The sequence below is a fragment of the Megascapheus bottae genome, chromosome 3, assembly GCF_031878675.1.
Source record: "Megascapheus bottae isolate mThoBot1 chromosome 3, mThoBot2.hap1, whole genome shotgun sequence".
Classification (NCBI taxonomy): domain Eukaryota; kingdom Metazoa; phylum Chordata; class Mammalia; order Rodentia; family Geomyidae; genus Megascapheus; species Megascapheus bottae.
The window spans coordinates 12393279-12412706 of NC_143511.1; the positions used below are offsets into that span (position 1 = coordinate 12393279).

General features: G+C 42.3%; 3 long non-coding RNA genes across 8 annotated transcripts in view; 2 read left to right on the forward strand and 1 right to left on the reverse strand.

Annotated features, from left to right (window-relative positions):
• The first annotated feature begins 241 nt into the window (after positions 1–241).
• Positions 242–11191, forward strand: LOC150064943 (uncharacterized). Its single transcript, XR_016534862.1, has 5 exons — positions 242–532; positions 2622–2736; positions 6554–6719; positions 10903–11018; positions 11158–11191. It is a non-coding gene; the product is annotated as an uncharacterized LOC150064943 (long non-coding RNA).
• LOC150064944 (uncharacterized) lies at positions 6789–9411 on the reverse strand. Its single transcript, XR_016534863.1, has 2 exons — positions 9359–9411; positions 6789–7911 (listed from the first exon to the last, which is right to left on the reverse strand). It is a non-coding gene; the product is annotated as an uncharacterized LOC150064944 (long non-coding RNA).
• A 231-nt stretch (positions 11192–11422) lies between the features above and the next one.
• LOC150064945 (uncharacterized) overlaps positions 11423–19428 on the forward strand; it is a 55697-nt gene continuing 47691 nt past the window's right edge. For all 6 annotated transcript variants that reach the window (XR_016534856.1, XR_016534855.1, XR_016534857.1 and 3 more), the window contains exon 1: positions 11423–11520. This is a non-coding gene — a long non-coding RNA (uncharacterized LOC150064945). The remainder of the gene's footprint in view (positions 11521–19428) is intronic.

Below are 19428 nucleotides of genomic sequence, written 5' to 3' on the forward strand. Positions count from 1 at the left end.
TGATAACAAGAACGGGAAATCTCAAGGTTAGGGGTGGGTCAGGCTGTTCTTTTGGCCGTTGTGCTAACCCAAGCAACAACCTGCGGTTATTCGGAGAAGTATTTTGTGCAGATGACTCAACCAGATGCGATTTGCTCAAGGCTAGAGGGTCTTTGCTTTGTTCCGTTTAACTCCTTGGTCTCTGACAGCCAACCATTGCACCTGCCGGCCTCTGGGGCTCCGCTCACCTTCCAGGACCTTTAGGGTCTTCGTCGGTCCTGGTGGCGGGGCAGGGAGGTCACCCCAGGCCCAGGACCGGCGGGCTCCGCGGCCTGGAATGCTGGTGAGCTTCCGAGGCCGCCTAGGGTCTCCGTCCTCCTGCCCCACAAAGCCTCCGCCATTCTTCTGGCTTTGCTGTGCCATGCCCGCCCGCCACCACTCAAGGGCGCCGTGTCCTCGGCAGCCAGGCGAAGCCTGCGTCTGGGCCTGGCAAGATGAAGCCTGGGCTCGAGGCCACCGCCACCTTCAAGTCATCGCGGGGCATAACACAGAGGTTTTTCCCAGAATACTTCCTGTCTTAGCTAACAATATATATCCCTAAAGATGAGGCATTCGGTGGGGGGGGGGGAGAGATGATTTAGAAGGGAATGCCTATGCGAAAATGTGAGAAAGTAGGCTATTTTCAGTTTTGCTATGCTTGAAAGCTTGGCAAATCAGGAGGCACATCGAGGATTAACCCAATCTGTTTCCTGCTGTGCTCCCACTGTGACAGAATCTCTGAAGGCCTTGCCACCTGCCTTTCATTAAGAGAGCCACTGGCACCATGTTAAATCAGGCCCTGGCTCTGGGGCAGGATTGCTTTGCAGGATGTAGTCCAAGCATCTCAGTGGTAAGCTTGTTGCTTTCGACAGGGCTAAGGAAGAAAATGTGATTTTGTTGGTGATAAAATGAGAAAGAAACTAATGGCCAAAGTAAGGGAGAAAATTTCTGATGAGTGTTTTTAGCATGGTGTCAGGACTCCTAAAGCTACAGACTAGAAGTGACTAATTAGATTAAACATGAAAGTTAGGATATGCTAGGTTAAACTTTAAATAAAATGTGGGGACAAATGGCTTAGTACTGCAGTCCTAGACCAGGCTGTTTTGTCCAGCAGAGGAAGGAAATTCAACATGTATGAACCATTCACTAGAAATACTTGATACTTTCCTTGTGATTTTATTTAGTCATAAAAACAAAAATAAGTTCATCTGGGTGCCAGTGGTTTAGGCCTATAATCTATCTACTCAAGAGACTGAAAAATGGTTCAAAGCCAGCTCTGGTAGAAAAATCCATGAGACTCTCATCTCTAAACAAAGAGCTGGGAATGAAGTTGTGGCTCAAGTGGTAGAACATTAGCCTCGAGAAAAAAAGTTCATGGATAGCACCAGACTTTAAGTTCAAGCCCAAGAACCTGCATGCACTCATGTGTGAGCACACACACACACACACACACACACACACACCATACAGTCTTGTCATACTCTGTCTAATATAAGTCTCATTTGTAAATTAAGACACAGATGCTCAGAAGGATTTAGTGACTAACCAAAGGTCACATAGCTGATAAATGGTAAAATCTGCATTACACATTGTCCAGTTGTCTCCACAATTTGGAGGTGGAAGATCAGTATGAACTGTCTTTCTTATATTTGGCTCAGCCAGGTGGTGACATAGGATCTGCTTTCTCACACATACACACACACACACACACACACACACACACACACACACACACACACACATGCATGTGTAAATATCCATGTATGCACATTTCAGAGAGAGATAGAGACAGAGAGACAGGAATAAGAGAGACATAAAGAGACATGGGGGACATTTGTGCATGTGTTAAAGAAGATGTGGTGACTAAGACATAATTTGCTTTACTACAGCAATCTATTTGATTGAGTTCCTAAATATGACAAGTTACCAAGAGAATGACCTCAGCAATTACTGCCAGAGATAGTGATTGACACTCAAGACCCTCTTTCAAGGACCGATTACTAGTAGAATGTTGTTGTTTTGATGAGTTTTTCTCAAGCATTTACTTACTGCCTTGCTTGACAACCCTGCTCTGACTCACATTGGATTCTATGTATGCTGTGCTGCCAACCCGTCACCCATTACTGATGACTGACTGTGTCACAGTTTGTCTTGGCACTAATAATTCATACAGAGAAACTATCAAATTTTGGAGACCTGTCCTTTCCTTCTCAGCCTATGCTTTCAACAGCATCAATCTTAAGTGCATCTGAAACTAGACAACCCACCACTTTAGGTATGGGCCTATGAGAATATGGCTTCCCACACTTGGCTTCCCAAGGAGGTCATGAAGCTGGGAGTGGGCCTAAAATAATACATGTCAGGAACAGAAATGACCTAGTAGTGGTGCTTAGTTCAGAAGCTGAAAGACAAATAGCATATTGACTCTGAGTGAGGTGAGAGGCCAGAACTGTCCCATGATGATTGAGAGAGGAGTCAAAGGACGCACCACCTCGTCTGTATGATAAGAAAGCTAGGCCTAGAGAGGAAAAGACCAGATGGCTGCTGTTTTGGTTTGTTTTGTGCCATGTGTAACTAATGAGCGCCCTTTCCCTCCCCCATAGTCACTGAGAACGGTGCAGGATGAACAGCCACCAAACCTGAACTCAGAAACACTCCAAAATCTGAAACATATTGAATGCTGACATGACTGCAAGTGGAAAATTCCACACCCAAGTGGTGAGTCATAGTCAAATTGCAGACCCAGTCAAATACTATATAAAATTATTTTCAGATTATCTGTATAAGGTGCACATCAAATGTAATGAATCTTGTGAATTATGTTGGGTCTTACCATTTTGTATATACCCAATCTTCTAATCTTAAAAAACTAAAATCCAAAATAGCTGTAATTTTATACGTCAAAAATTTGTAGTTTGTGTAATGGGAAAACTGGAGCAGAACTGGCGTTTCTACTTCATTTATTTTTGTGTACAGGTCTTGGGACTTGAACTCAGGGTATGGGCACTATGCTTGAGCGTTTTTGCTCAAGGCTATCATTCTACTGCTTGAGTAACAGTCCATTTCTGCCATTTTTGATGTTTAATTGGGGATAAGAGTCTCATGGACTTTTCTGCTTAGGTTGGCTTTGAACCACAGTTCTCTGAGTCGTTAAGGGTAAGCCACTGGTACCTAGCATGGATATTCTACTTCTGAGATGTACAGATGGTAAGATACTCTTGGCTATTGGCTGGGAGCTTGGCTGGGTAGAAAGCCAGGGGTTCTGTTCCTTTTCTATATAGGCAGCTTTCTGTGAGACACTCCACGGGTTGTTTAGATTTCCTAACAGCTTGGCAGCTGGGCTCTGAGAATGAGAGAACCAAGGACACCTGTAATTTCTTTCATGACTTGCTTCAGGAAGCACCACTGTGGTCACATTCTACTTGTGAAGTCCATACATGCATGTTCTCATACAAAGAGAGGGCATCTAGATATTAGTTGTTGTGGAAGACTTGTTAAAATCACACTCAATGGGCAAATGAGATGAGAACATTGCTGTGACCGTTTCTAGGGGAAAAAATCAGCAAAAGTGAAGTATGGTAATATATACTTCTACTCTCAGGAATCTGAGTCAGGAAGACAGAGAACTTAAGGCATGCCTAGACAACATGGTGAATTGAAGGCCAGTCTGGGCTACATGGCAAGGCTTGGTCTCAAATAAATACAGAATACAAAACAGAACATAATGAAATACTGAAACACAGCTTAGCAAAGGTAAATAGGGAGAGTGCAAGGAGGGAAATTCCAAAAGGCATTCCCATGCTTTGGCTTTAAGACCTCTGATTTACCTTTTTCCCTGTCTCTGTCTCTCTGTCTCTATCTGTCTGTCTCTCTGTCTCTATCTGTGTGTGTGTGTGTGTGTGTGTGTCTGTCTGTCTGTCTGTCCGTGTGTCAGTGTTATACATGCCCGAATATGCATCCGAACATGTTTGTCATTACTGGAGCTTGAACTCAGGCCCTCATATGCTTGGTTTTCTGTTTTATTCCTGGCTGACATTCTATCCTTGAGCCATGTCTTTAGTTCCAAATTTTGCTGATTAATTAGAGTTAAGAAACTGAGGCATGATATTCATGATTATCTAGGCTGACATCAAACTTGGATCCTTAGATCTAAGCTTCCTAAGTAGTCAGGAATACAGATGTGAGCTAGAGAGTTGGGTGTTGATTAGAGTCTTGAGTTTATAAATCAAAGCTAAGAATGGTTGGCAAATCTGGATTTAAGGAATAATTTAACTCAGAGTTTCACAAATGTATTCAGTACACACATAAAGTACTTTTAACTTTGTGGGCCACAGTTTTGGTCCCAGTATTTAACACAGCCATTATTGCATGAAATAGATAATACAGAAATGAATGAATGTTGTTTTATTCCAATAAAACTTCATTTATAAAACCTGGCAGTGGTCTGCATTTGGTCCAAAATTATAGCTTACTGACATCTAGTTTAGTTTAGTGACAGCAGAAGATACATGTAGTGTTTTTCGCCAAGAGGACAATGAAAAGAGGGAGGGTGTTTATGAAACTTTTAGGTTAGTATGTTCTGCAATTGGCTCCCAGCTTGGCAAGAAGGGAAGGGAAGACTTGAGGGAAGTCACAGGAAGGATTCCTGGTCCCAATCACATCATTGAATGGCAGGGGGGCAATATCATAAACAGTATGCGGGAACGACAGCAGGTGGAGGCTCGATAAAGAGGATCCATGTATTGGAGATTGCTCGGTGGTAAAGTAGTTACTAGTAGTGATAACAAAGCTTGGAGTGTACAGCATGGATAGCATGGAAGGAAAGCTTTAGTAGAGTGGAGAATTTCAGACATTTGGAAAAGAGATTGTTTCTTGGATCAGCTATGTACATTCTAGAAATGCTCCCTCTCTCTTTCCTCCTCCTTTCCTTCCTTCTTTCCTTCCTTCCTTCCCCCTTCCTTCCTTCTTTCCTTCCTTCTTCCTTCTTTCCTTCCTTTCTTCCCTCCTTCCTTCCTATTGGCATTACTTACGCAAATTTATAGAGTACAACATAATATTTGATCTGTCTATACAGTATGGAAATATTCAATAGAGGTAACTGATATATCCATCACCTTTCTAACTCACCATTTTTGTGAAGAAAATGTTAAAAATCAATTCTTTGGGCAATTTTGAATTGTACAGTGTTATTAATTGTGGTCACAGAGTACTTCAATAGCTCATATCGTAGCTTGTTCTTCAAGTCCTACTAAAACTTTTTTTTTGCCAGTCCTGAGCTTGAGCTCAGGGCCTGAGCCCTATCCTTGGGCTTTCTCAAGATCAGAGCTCTACCACTTGAGTCTCAGCAACATTTAGCTTTTTTCTACAACCCAGGTCTTTGTGCATACTAGGCAAGCACTCTACCACTAGACCAAACCCCCGGCCCCCCTACTAAAACTTTTTACCCATGATCAATATCTCACTTTCTCTGGTAGTACCACCATGGTAGTTCCACCATTCTACTCAGTTTCTATGAAATTAACTTTATTGAATTTCATGTACAAGTGATATCATACAGTGTTCATTCGTTTTCATCTGTCTTATTCCACTGAGCATACTGTGCATTTTCTTTTATTATAGGAAATTCAGTGACCAAATTATGCCTATTCAGAAATTTAAATAGGGATGATAAAACTACCTAAGATTTTATATTTAATGAAAATCTGTTAATGTGTAACTCAAATTCAAAACGATTTCTTCCCTACAGCATTCCTGGAAAGGGGCTGAAAATTTACTAGTATGCAGCTCTAGTGTGACATATGTCACACAGATGGTGACATTGGCCTTGGTCAAAGGGAAATAGTTACTAGAGTGGTCCATACCTATGACTCCTCAGACCTCTCTGAGGGAATCCCACATCTACATACTAGAACACTTACTGAAAATATCTTTGTATTTAAGGAATGTGTGTGTGTGTGTGTGTGTGTGTGTGTGTGTGTGTGTGTGTGTGTGTGTGTGTGTTGGAACCTAGTTTTCTGAGGCCTCTGGCAGAAAAAGACTCTACTAAGTGCAGAAGAATAACACTTCATACAGGAGGCAGGCTCAATGAAAGATGACAACAGAAAGCATCATGGGAAGTGAGAAATGGCTATTTTTGGTCCCCCTGAATGGATGTATCTTAACTTGACATTTCCTTTGCTTGCAAAACAGGAGAAGCAAGGAGAATAATACAGCGTGATAAAATGATATGGGACAACTGGGGAATGGAAATGAGGACATATTAATAAAATTTTGATTGTATAATTACATTAACTTCGGTGATTGCCTTACTTGCTCCTCATTTGGGTGGAGAATTTTTTATGAGCAATTATTGTGAACTTTTATGTACTCATCTATGAGCTGTGGGTAAAGGTACAATAGAAGTGTGGCTGTGGAGCTTCAAATTCAACTCAAACACCTGCTATTTGGTTCTGATAGAATTTCCCTGGGAAGTACTAAGTCATTCTGATTCTGTAATCTTCTCTCTGTGCTATATGTGTGATTTTCTTACATTCAGAAAAGATTCCAGAGTTGCATCAAAGATGACTGGGAACCAATTTAAATAATTTGGGATAATCACTGAACGCAAAAGAATTTGGAGAAGTTTCTGAAACAGCAGAGGTACACAGGCTGTTCTAACACCCTCCTGGAATGCCACATCAAAAGCAGCAGCTTCCCGGAAGGTAAACGATTTTCATGGAGAATTGCAACCCATCGATGATGGGTTTCCTGTGAAAAGCAGGGGTCACTAATTGGATTGTATGAAGCTGTCCACTTTTAATGGTTTGCAATGCAAAAGAGGCGGCAGCGGCCGCAGCGGTGCCGGAGCGGCGGCGGCGGAGGCGGTGGCGGCGGCCGCACGAACTTCCACCTTAGACCACGGCGGCCCGCGGCGCCGTGCAACGCTGCGCACAATGAGCCACTCTCATGCACTTCTTTTATCAGACGGTTATATCTCTCAAATCAAATTCCACCTTCCCCTCAATTCCAAATAAATTATCTCTACAGCCTTCCCCATTACAGTAAGTACCAGACATTGGCTCAGCTGCTGGTAACGTCAAATAGAATCCCACTTTTCATCTCTAAGATTAGCCATCAATAAACCTTGGATTTTTACATTCTGGAAATTGCTCCTGAAGCTGTTATGAGAGTTAACTGAAATACAGGAGCAAAAGTCACATTTGCCTACAAAAGGTGACTTTATTCTATTTCATTTCCATGGGATCATCTGCATGGGCCTTTTAATGTTTTCTTCCCTTCCACAATCCAGGCCTCTACATAGTCCTTGCAAACCATTAAAGAATTTGATCTTCTCTTTATCTCCCTTTGCAAAATTCACTACCTTCTCTCCATGATCAATGCACACCATGCTCTTTGTTCACTTACATCTCTATTCAAGGCCCTTGGGTACTTTCTACCAGATTTAAGGACTTTATGAAACTCCATACCCCCCCTTCTAAAGAAAATCAAGACTGGTACTGTGCAAAAATGCAGCCTCCGCTTTCTAAATAGATTCCTAGAATTTCCCAAGTCCCCAAGCTTTGTGAAACAATTCCCTGAGACTATTTTCATTTAGGGGCCTAGTAAAATAGTCCTTGCTGATAATACATTGAAAAGACACTTGCATGTCCTTATTAAGAGTATTAATAGGCATCATCCAGATCAGTAACATGTCTGCTGGCCATTGTCCAGGCTGTTTATGGTTGTATTCATCATCCAGCAGAGTGCTTGCCTCCACACAGACTTAGCCCTGAGACTGCCAGTTCATTTCAGAAGCTAGAACTGCTGACTCTGCAGGTGGCAGTAGCAGCTTTGGAATAACTTTCTGGTAAAGCCAAAAAGGAGAGCTTCCATGTTCATTCTACAGCTAGAGCCCTGTAAAAACAAAAACAAAAATAGCATTAAGGAAGACTGAAATGGTTCGCAAGAGTATAAGCAAAGCATATTAAAAACAATAAAAATGGGACCATCATAAACTCTAACTTGGTAGCATCCAAATTTCCTTCTAGAAAAGCCATACTCAGCACATGGTAAGTAAGCAAATCAACTTCCCACAAGTCAAGAATGTGTCTCCAGAGAAAACCCATGGGAACTAAGCTTTCCTCTATCTGTTTCATTGTCAATAAAAATAGAGTGTACAGTAAGGGTCATTTGGGATTCTTCTTCTAGTAGATGGATGTGCTGTGAACACAGATTGTAGATTTGGATGTACCACATATGCTTACTTAGCTCTGAACTTATCCAACTGTATATATTAAGTATTGAGTGTTTGTGTGTCATTCTGCCTATAAGTCATTTGAAAATATGTAAAAAAATAAAGTGTACCTAACTAGTCATGTAAAAGGTCTAGGGGCAGGCTCTAGTGTGAAACTGTGGTGAGCCCAACATAATCCATCATATCTGACATGCCAGGAGATCCAGCATATCCCACCCACACAAAAGAAATACCCAGGGTAGACATACCTGGATATAAAGACGGGAAAGAAGGAAAGAGAAGGAAAATCAGTCCATTTTTGAAGGAACAGAAAATAAACTATCCTTTAAAATAAGAATCAGAATACAAACTACAGGGCTGGGAGCATGGACTAGTGGTAAAATGCTTGCCTAACATGCATGAAGACCAGGGTTCAATGCCTCAGTACCAAATACATAGAAAAAGCTGGAAGAGTTGCTAGGGGCTCAAGTGCTAGAGCTCTAAGCCTTGAGAAAGCCCAAGGACAGTGCTCAGTCCCTGAGTACAAGCCCCAGAATTGGCAACAACAACAAAAGAAATACAAATGACATTGCAGATTTCCATTTACAAACATGAGAGCAAAAGCAGAGTTGACCAAACTGTAGAATCCTGTATTCTTAAGGGGCATTATTACCAAAATGAAGGAGAAAAAGACTTTCTGGCAAAAATAAAAATAAAATGACATAGGTCAGAAACTCAATTCTACACAGATAAAGACAAAAACAAACATTGGGGAGGGTACTAAGATTTAAACTCAGAGCTTCCACATTTGCTCAGCTTGCTGCTTAGCTGGTGTTCCTCCACTTGAATCATATCTGCTTTTTTGGGGGACATAGAATCTCACTGTTTTTTCTGCCTGGCCTGACTTTGAACTGCAACCACAGCTCCTAAAGTACTAAAACTACAAGTGTGAGAAACCAGTGCAGTATATTTTCTGATTCTTATTTGATCAGAGAGGTTAACAGTTTATTCAAAATGATAGCAGTAACATAAGGAGTATTTGTAACTGTGGATGAGCAAAATGAATAACAGCAATGTTATAATAGAAGGGGGTATTTACTTCTTTTTGTTATGAAATTCCCAACCTACCTCTGGAACCGTGCAGTATCATTTAAAAGTGGCTCAAGTTAGTTACTGACACACTATCTCTTATTTCCTACAATCTTGGCTTCCATAGGTTTAATTACCCATACTCAGCTGAAGCCTAAAAGACATTAAATGGGAAATTTCAGAAATAAACCATTCATAAAGTTTTAATTGCATGCCACTCTCAGGAAATACGATGATATCGATATCATTTTATTCTGTTCCACCTAAGACCTGAATCCTTCTTTGGTCCAATAAAACCATACTCTAGATTTTATATGCCCATTAGTCCTTCAGAAGCCTTCTCAGAGGTCACCTCACTTATGGTAACCTTACAAAACCTGTGTATAAGGTTTAGTGTTATTAACAATTTTAGGCATCTATTGGGTGTATTGGAACATACCTTCTTATGGGTAAAGGTAAACTATGATATTACACAGTAAGGTCTATTTTTTTAACCTTTACATCCAAGTACTTTCCAAACTAATAGCCTTCTCTCTCAACCCAGAACATTAGAATACAGAAATGAACAATAATAGAGAAATAAGTACCTAAGATGTAGGATCACTTTAGTGATTGTTTCCTGGGTGACAGTGGAAAAGACAGGCTACAGAAAGCCACTCTTTAGAAAGGCACTGACTCCAGCCATATACTGCCTTCACAGTTAACCAAGCACTTCAATTTCGCACTAGCCTTCCCCCAAATCCACTGGAATGCAGTTTATCTAACTTTATATCTCCCTCACATACTCCCATCAGTCAAATGAAAGCCATAGGCAGACACCTTAAATAACCCCCAATTCCTGTATGCCCCATCCAGAGTCAGGGTAGAATGACTTTAGTCTTTTTTTTTTTTAGTGCCATGAATTAACAGCATTAATTCCTAGCTATAGTCAACCCTTTGTGCACAAGGCTTCTGTCCTTTACACATACTCGTAAATGTAGCTCTCCTCTGGTGTATCATAATTTTTCCCCTTTCTAGTGGACATTCAAAAGCACAATGTCATTTCTCTCTTATTAAAAAAAATGCTTGACTCCGACCCCCAAATTCCATTTACTACCAAAGTTCTCTTTATAAAGAAATGAATTTGATGAATTACATTAACTTACTGGTTCAATTTCTCTTGCTCTGTTTTGCTCTGGACACTGTGTGATCAGGTTTTACAATTCTGCCACTCTTATCAGAATCTCCACATTACCAGACCAATAGATATTCCAGTCTTCATATGCTTAGCCTTCAATTTTTATTTGCACATAATCCTATAAAAGCCTATATAATGCAATTAATTTATATAATATGACTATGCCAATGATTCTTATATTTATAGTTCCAGCTAAGGCTTCCACTTGGATTTCCAGACATCTTCATCCATCCAATCACCACTAAATCTCAACTTGGTTGGCTAAGAGGCAGATCACACATAACAAGAATAAAGCCCCCCCTACTATTTCTACCACCCTAAACTTTCTAGAGCCTTCAATGAAATTAGTAGTGATTTCATCTTTCCAAGAGTTTGACCCATAATCATTTTTATCTTTCATTTCCAGGTTTAATCTGTCAACATCAAGAAAGCCTTCCTTCCCTTACCTACTGAAAACTGACTTTCCATCTTGTTTGTTTGTTTCAAATATATCTACCTCCTTCATAATGCAGGTTCCACAAGGTAGAACATTTTTGTTTCAATTTTCCTTTGCACCATCCCCAAGATATCATCCAGTATATAAAAACTGGAAAAAATTCTAAGAAATGACAAATATTTTCGAATTAATATTTAATCATTTGTTTTCTACTCCTCCATATAGAGCCTTCTACTCGTTTAACCTGTCTGATAAAAAGATCCGGGATCTTTTTCCCTTCCGCCTGCGCTGAGGCAGCCGAAGCTGCCACAGCACCGGTCGCGGCAGCCATCTTAGGAGAGCAACGTGCTACCGAGTCCAACGGCTGGGGCTGCAGGGCAGCGGCGGAGGCAGAGGCGGCGGCGGTGGCCGCGGCGGTGGCGGCGGCGGCAGCGGCCACAAGCAGCGGTGCCGGAGCGGCGGCGGCGGAGGCGGCGGCGGTGGCGGAGGCCGCGGCCTTTTTCTGGAGATCCCCGATCTGCGATCCAGATAATATTGAATTAACTGTTTCAACTAACACTCCAAACAAGAAACCAACCAAAGGCAAAGGTTGTTACGAGATATGAACATATTTTAAAATATTTTGGTTATATAACTTGCCTCTGCTCTGTGCCACTTGCCCTGTTTACATAGTGCTACTCTGCTGTTTCCTCTGGCACTCTGCCTTGTTGGGTCAAGGAAGAAGGTACTGTTGCCAGGCGCTGGGTAACTTGTAGCCCTTAAGTTTTGGCTGAAGCTAACCAGAAAGTGTTCTGGTTCTTTATTCCAGAAAAAGTACAAAGTTGCATGCCAGTCCTTACTCGTGTGAAAACATGTAGAAGAAATGAACAGTTTAATACATATCTACCTTGTCCCACAGTGGACAGAGTATTGATGAAATTACTACCAAAATCATTCACCTTTTTTTTTGGATGTTCTCCCTAGTACGTCATCATTCTGTAGCCTTTTTGTTCAATGTATTATTTGACTTGGTGAACTTCTTTTGCACTTATGCCATTACCCATTTTAATGATTTTCTATTCCTGTTTTTATTTTATTTTTTATCTTGTGTTACTGGGGCTTGAACTCAGGGCCTTGTGCTTGCTAGGCAAGTCCTCTACCATTTGAGCCATACCCTCCCTAAAATTACCTTCTCAATGAAAATTTAAAATTCCAATCATACTAACAAGGTAAAGGGAAGTCTGGTAATTATCCATAAAGTTTTAGCCTATAGGAATATCAAGGAAGTATATTTTATAACTTATAAATTAGGTTAAATCTATTTTCAAGATAATAGTGACTTAGCCCCAAATATATACATATATATATTAAAAATAATCTGGTGAGTTTTTTTGCATAACTATACATTTCTCCCCCCCATGAAGGACTTTTACAGAGAGTAGATATGATCTATGTGAATCCTGGCTCCAGGTGTAATTTCCAAGCACTGTATGTTAAGGGCATCTGTAGCATTTTGTGGTTGCAATATTACTTCATGGCTCCAAGTGCTACTACAGCTACCCTAGAATAAGAAGATTCAATGGATTAGTCTTGAAAAGAAGTGAATATTCAATTTTGACCTTCATTGCACCTAAATGTCAAGAAAAGGCCAACTCCCTGTTTGAGTTCACATTCATGTTAAGAAAAAGGGCTAAGAAGTATTTCCTGGTTGTTAAACAAATGACAGAGAAGTAATGAAGTTTAGAAGAGAAACAAAGTTACCTTTATTTGGAATTGAGGGGAAGATGGAATTTGATTTGAGAGATATAACCGTCTGATAAAAGAAGTGCATGAATATAGGTTGAAGTTGGAAGTTGAGATGTGAATTTGGAAAGTTGACAATGGCAGCCAGGATAAAGAGATAGGAGAGATGTAGACAGGACAGGACCTGGGAATTCTTATGTAAAGGTCTGCTCATTCCTCCTGGAGTGAACAAGCTCCTGAAGTTTAGGGGTAGAGTTGAGAAACTGTGATGGAGGAGAAGGGAGAAGAATAAGGATGAGGGGAAAAATGTTTTCAAGCAGATGTTCAAGACAGATGTAATGGCTACCTGAAATTTGGTGATGAATTTAAACAACAAAAAAGCAACATTAGTTTTACTATAGCCACATTCTATAGCTTGATTTCAGGTTTGTGTCATTATTTTTTGTTTCTTTTTACCTTTTTTTCCCCTTTTTCTTACTTTCATTTGTTTTGGTGTGCGGCGCCCGGCACCCCTGACCAGCAGGGAAGAACGGACACCACACGAGGATCCTTCTCGATCACGCTTTATTAATGAAGAGCAACTCGTTTGAAGGGAAGGCTTGAAGCAGAGGGGCGCGGGGCAGGGAAGTGCAGCTGCTTATATACAATCAAAGAACGCGGGACTTTTTCCATTGGCTGCTGTGCCGCTAAGGTCTTTTTAAAACTCGGGATTGGTCAGGCCTCTGACGTCATACGCGCAGACGTCATACGCGCAGACGCAGCGGAGCGAGCAAAGGCTCTGCACTCACACACCCACTAAGGGGAACTAAGAAATTTGTATACAATGAGCGAGGCAGGGGACAGGCGCCGTCTTGGCTGCTCCGGCTCCCCACATCTCCCCCTTTCTGTTTTAACGCAGCAGGCCAACATACCTGTTGTGAAGAGAGTAGAGGTGCTGTCCTCCAAAGTAAAACTTGAGGTCCTACTCTAGAGGAGTGACCCAGGCGGCCAACCCTGGATCCCTCCCCTCCAGGTCCTCTTTTCCCTTTGTGGAGATGGGCTAGGGGTGCAGACCCATATGCTGACGCACATGCTCTCCCTGACCTGTTAGGGTCAGGAGTGGTACTTTGTCCATCATTTCACAACTCTTGGCTGCCTATACTCCTATTCCTCGTGCAATAGACTAAGGTCTTGAGGGTGCAAAGGCAGTACAGGGCAGTTTTAGTTGGCCTTTAAAGCTGCAAGCCAAATTTTGGGGGAGTGTCCCTGCTCCAAGGCAGTGAGTGCATGAACAAGCATTGCTCTCTCTCTCTTATTGTGAGACCTCATTCAGCAGAGCAACCAAAGGCTAAAGACACAAAACCCAAAACAAACTGCAACAAACATTCACAGGAACTGGAACAAATGTAGGCAACGGCTCCAGCATTGACTCAATTTACACTCTATGGCAGAACAATTTAAAATAATCAGAGCGACCCAATTTTTGAGAAACCAGCCTAACACAGAAGGACAGATTTTTTTTTTGACAGGGTAAGGCATAGGGAACCTTGCAGTCCTAGGGAAGTTGCAAGGAAGAATTGGTGGCACAAAGGGGAAAATGGAAGAAGCATTAGTCACAGGCATTGGTAATGGAAAGGTCTTCATCACTGCCCACATTGTCCTTTCTTTGTTGCTTTTTCCCTTCTGTCTCTTCATCCAAAGTCGTGGCAGCAGAAGAATTATTAACAGGATTATTCCCAGGATTTTGTTTCGCATCATCCTCTTTAGGCGTTTGATTTTCCTCCAATATCCTTACGAGGCGCTGCGGCACCCAATGGGGGGGTTCCTGTCCCTGTGGAAAAACACAAACAGCTCCCCTGGATCTCTGAATTACAGGATCCGGTCCATACCATTTGTTATCGATAACATTTTTCCACATTACTTTTTGTGTGGGTGGTATTGCCATTTTTCCAGCATGCCGATCAGCAGCTGATTGTCCATTGTCATCCACTGTTACATAATTTAAGGTAAACAGTGCAATGGCCAGCCTTTCTCTGGGGGAGACATCTCGGCCTATTCCCTCCTTTTGTTTAAATAAAAGTTGTTTAAGTGTTCTATTGGCGCGTTCCACAATTCCCTGACCCTGGGGATTGTAAGGGAGGCCAGTAGAATGAACTACCTGCATTTGAGTGCAAAAAGAGCGAAATCCGGCAGAGGCATAAGCAGGGCCATTATCTGTTTTCAATTTTAATGGTTTTCCCCATGCTGCCCATGCTTCCAAGCAATGAACTTTAACATTGGACACCCTTTCCCCTGTAAGGGCCGTGGCATGCATTATGCCAGAGAAAGTGTCCACAGAAACATGAACATATTTTGTCCTGCCAAACTCAGGCACATGAGTAACATCCATTTGCCATAAGGCATTAGAGCAAAGGCCTCTAGGATTAACTCCAATTATGAAAGAGGGATGATATACTACACAAGATTGACAAGCTTTAACAATTTCTCTAGCCTGTTGGCGTGAAATGGAAAACTTATAACGAAGGGTTTTTGCAGAAACATGATAAAGTTGATGAAAATCTCGTGCTAATTGAACAGAATTATGGGAAAGGCCCACCAGGGCTCTGGCAGTCAAATCCACTAAGGCATTTGCCTCTGACATGGGACCAGGCAAGCCAGTATGTGCCCGAATATGACCAATGAAAAAAGGATTTTTCCTTTGTAAAATTAAACTCTGAAGTTGGGATAATATATTTGAAACTGTACTGCTACCTTTTATGGAGGCTGCGACTTCCAGGGATGCCACTGCATTAACTACATATTGTGAATCAGAATATAGGTTAAAAGGCTCAGAAAATTTCCTGAATACTTCTAAGACTGTTAGACATTCAACTACTTGTGGAGTTTCTGGTTGAAAATTTAAAGTTACTGGCTCTTTTCCTTGAACTACATAGGCACCTCGGCCTGTTTTTGACCCATCTGTAAATATAATTAGGGCATTACTCAGAGGCAGTTTTTTTGTAACTTTGGGGAAATACACCCAATCTTCACGCACAAAATTCAGCAGTGGATGTTTGGGATAATGATTGTCAATTATATTTGGAAAGGAGCACACCAAAACTGCCCACCAGTCAACAGAGGCAGCCAATACTTGTACTTGTTGCCGGGTATAAGGAATAATTAATTTGTCAGGAAATTTTGCAAAGTGAGTCAAACACGCCTTGCAACCTGTAAGAGCTAATAAAGCAACTAATTCTGGAAAATACTGAATAGTTTTTAAGCCATAAGAATTTCCATGCAACCATAACAATGGGCCTTCTTGCCATAATACTCCTGTAGGATAATTTTTTGTTTTAAATATGCACAATAAGATTGGCGCTGATGGATTTACACGCAAGAGTTGTGCATTTTCTATGGCCTGTTCAAGACGCTGAATGGAACTCTTAGCCTGAACAGTCAATTTTCTAGGTGAAGTAACATCCGGATCTCCCTCCAATAAGGAAAAGAGGGGCAACAATTCAGAGCGAGGGACATTAAGAAAATTTCGGACCCAATTTACGTCCCCCATTAATTTTTGAAAATCATGAAGGGTATGCAAATGCTTCATTTTTAATACCACCTTTTGAGGTGTAACAACTGTGGGAGAAATTATGGAACCTAAAAACTGAACCTTTTCTGAAAATTGCACCTTTTCTGGTGCCAAGTTTAAGCCTGCCTTTGCAAGAAGTTTAGACAATTTACTAAATACTTGAAAAAGGATATTCTGCTCTGGGGCAGCTATTAAAATATCATCCATATAATGAAGAATTCTAACAATGGGAAATTGCTGTCTCACAGGGAAAAGAACTGTGTCAACATATAGTTGGCATATTGTAGGGCTATTAGCCATCCCTTGTGGAAGAACCCTCCACTGAAATCTCGCATCAGGTTGTTCATGATTAACAGAAGGCAGGGTAAAGGCAAAACGTTCTCTATCCCTGGGATGCAAAGGAATAGAAAAGAAACAGTCCTTAATATCAATAGATATAATGGGCCATCTTTGGGGCAAAGCAGAAAGCAGTGGGAGGCCACGTTGGACTGACCCTAATATTTGCATTTGAGCATTAATGGCTCTGAGATCATGTAATAGTCTCCACTTGCCTGAGGCCTTTTTAATAACAAAAATAGGGGTATTCCATGGAGAAACAGAAGGCTCCACATGTCCCAACCTTAGTTGTTCCTGTACCAATTGAGTTATAGCCTCCAATTTTTCTTGGGACAGGGGCCACTGAGGCACCCACACCGCTTTATTTGTTAACCAGGGTATGGGTGTTGGACTGGCAGAGGCTAAATTTTCAGTGACCCCCAAGAAAAACCCAAACCTTGCTTATCTCTATTGGCTACTGGCTCCACAGGGGCATGCCGGCCCTGTAAATATTTTCCTAACCCACCAGTAGGGACAAAGCCCTGATTTTTCAATATAGTCTGTGCCGTTGAAGAATAATCAGTAGTTAGAATTAAACCCATTTGCTGTTGGATATCCCGGCCCCACAAATTAACTGGGACCTGGAGGACAAACGGCTGAAATTTTCCTTTTTGACCCTCCTTTGTGGACCAGGTCAACTGTTTTGCGCTGACCCGAGGAGTATCTGCATAACCTAAACCTTGCAGGGTTTGTGAAGAGAATTGTAGGGGCCATGTCTTTGGCCACTGAGTTATTTGGACGATACTCCGGTCCGCTCCCGTGTCCACCAGACCATTAAAGGTCCTTCCTTCAATTGTTAATGTTAACATGGGACGGTTATTTAAGGCCATGGACAAGCAGACAAGGTCTGCTCCTGAGGTACTTAAACTTCTTTCCTTTTCTTGCACCGGGGAAACTTGATGATGGGAAGGCACTAAGATTAATTGAGCAACTCGATCTCCAGGAGCCACTGAAATGACCCCTCGAGAGACTGAACAGAGGACTTGGATGGCTCCCCTGTAATTAGGGTCAACAACTCCAGGGAACACTACAAGGCCTTTCATAGTATTGGAAGCACGTCCCAACACTATTCCCACCATATTTTCAGGGAGGGGGCCCATTAGGTCAGTAGTTATGAGTTGAGCCCCCATGTCCTCCGTTATGACCACTCCTGCGGTGGCACGGAGGTCCAGCCCTGCAGATCCTGCGGTTGCTCTGCGGGAACAAATGGCTGTTGGAGATGAGGTGAAAGCCTCTGATAAGTTTCCTGGCACCGAATCCCCTGATTTTGCGGGCCCTGGGGCAGCGGGCCCCTCCACCCGTTTTTTGGCTCCAAGGCCTGAGGTTGTGGGATAAGCTGTCCATTCACATCTTTAACTGATCTGCACTCATTTGCCCAATGTTTTCCTTTTTTACATCGTGGACAAAGTCCCGGTTCGCGAGGGGGCCTCTGCTTTGAATATTTTAAATTGGGACATTGCTTCTTAAAATGTCCTGGCTTTTGACAGTTGAAGCATAGTCCTGAATTAATTCTAGTGGTCTCAGCTACTGCAGCAACAATTTTATCCAAGCTCACAGGGGCTCCCACCTCCCGGCAGGCCCTAATCCAATCTTGTAAGGGCTTATCTCTTATAGGAATAATAGCCTTTTGGCATTCAGGGAGGCTTTGTTCAAAAATAATTTGTTGGATAAAAAGCATGTGATCCTCTAGGTCCCCAAATAATTTATCTGCGGTCTCTAGGACTCGCCCAACAAAGTCTGTAAAAGGCTCGGTAGGTTTTTGAACAACTTTAGTAAGGTTACCACGGCGCTCCCCCCGACTGGCAAGGGACTTCCAAGCCCTGTAAAAAATATTATTAATTTGTTGATAGACTTCGTTAGGATACCCAGTCTGGTCCGCTGCATAAGGGCCTTTTCCTAATAACATTTCAGCTGACCAGTGAGGACAGCCCGCCAGTACATTCTCCCTATGTCTGGCAGCGGCCAAATCTGCTGCGGAAGCACAATAATCAAGGTACTGGCCATGCGTCAGGCAAGAACGTCCAACCTCATACCAGTCCGTTGGAGTCATGCTGGTGGTCTGCAATCGACGAACCAGTGCAATGGTGTAATTTGCAGAATGACCATAATTTTGTACAGCGGCCATGAGATCCTTTAAAGCTTTATAAGAAACTGGCTCAAAAACTCTCTGTCCCGTAATGGGATTTTCAAAAACAGGAAAAGCAGAGGCCAACCGAGACCAGGTGCGGGCTTTGATAAAGGAACTTCCCTTTTTTGGGATGTAGGGAGGCGGGGCAGAAGGGGCAGGTCGAGCCTGGCCATTGTCTGCACCAAATCCTCCCCTGGGGCTGTATCTGTCAGCCTCATACCTGGCAGCCTGTTCCTGTAACTCCTCCTCCTCCACTGAACTTTGTTCCTCCGGGGGCCCTTCCCCCTCATTATCTGTGCTTTGATCTGACTCTCCTGCATCCTGATAGAGGGAACTCCTTGGTCCCTCCTGTTTTTTCTTTTCTCTTCTCTCCTCCTCCTGCACTGTACTTTGTGAGGGCTGCAGTCCCTCAATTCCATTCTTTTGTTTTCTCTTACATTTTACCCCACTCTTGGTGGTCCCTCCTTCCTTGTACGATGACTCCGAGAGACTATCCTGGTGCTTAATTAATACCTTCCTCCCTTCTTTAATAATCTCAGTATTTCTGCCCTCCTCCAAACAAGCACGCACCATTCTCCATATGGGCAACGTGGCGCGGGAGACCCCTCCCTTTTCTAGAGCTCTATTCAGGTCCTCGCCTAATATATCCCAACAGGCCAGTGAGAGATCTCCAGACTCCGCAAACCATGGGGCGTGTATCTCAATATCTGTTAACACTCTATGT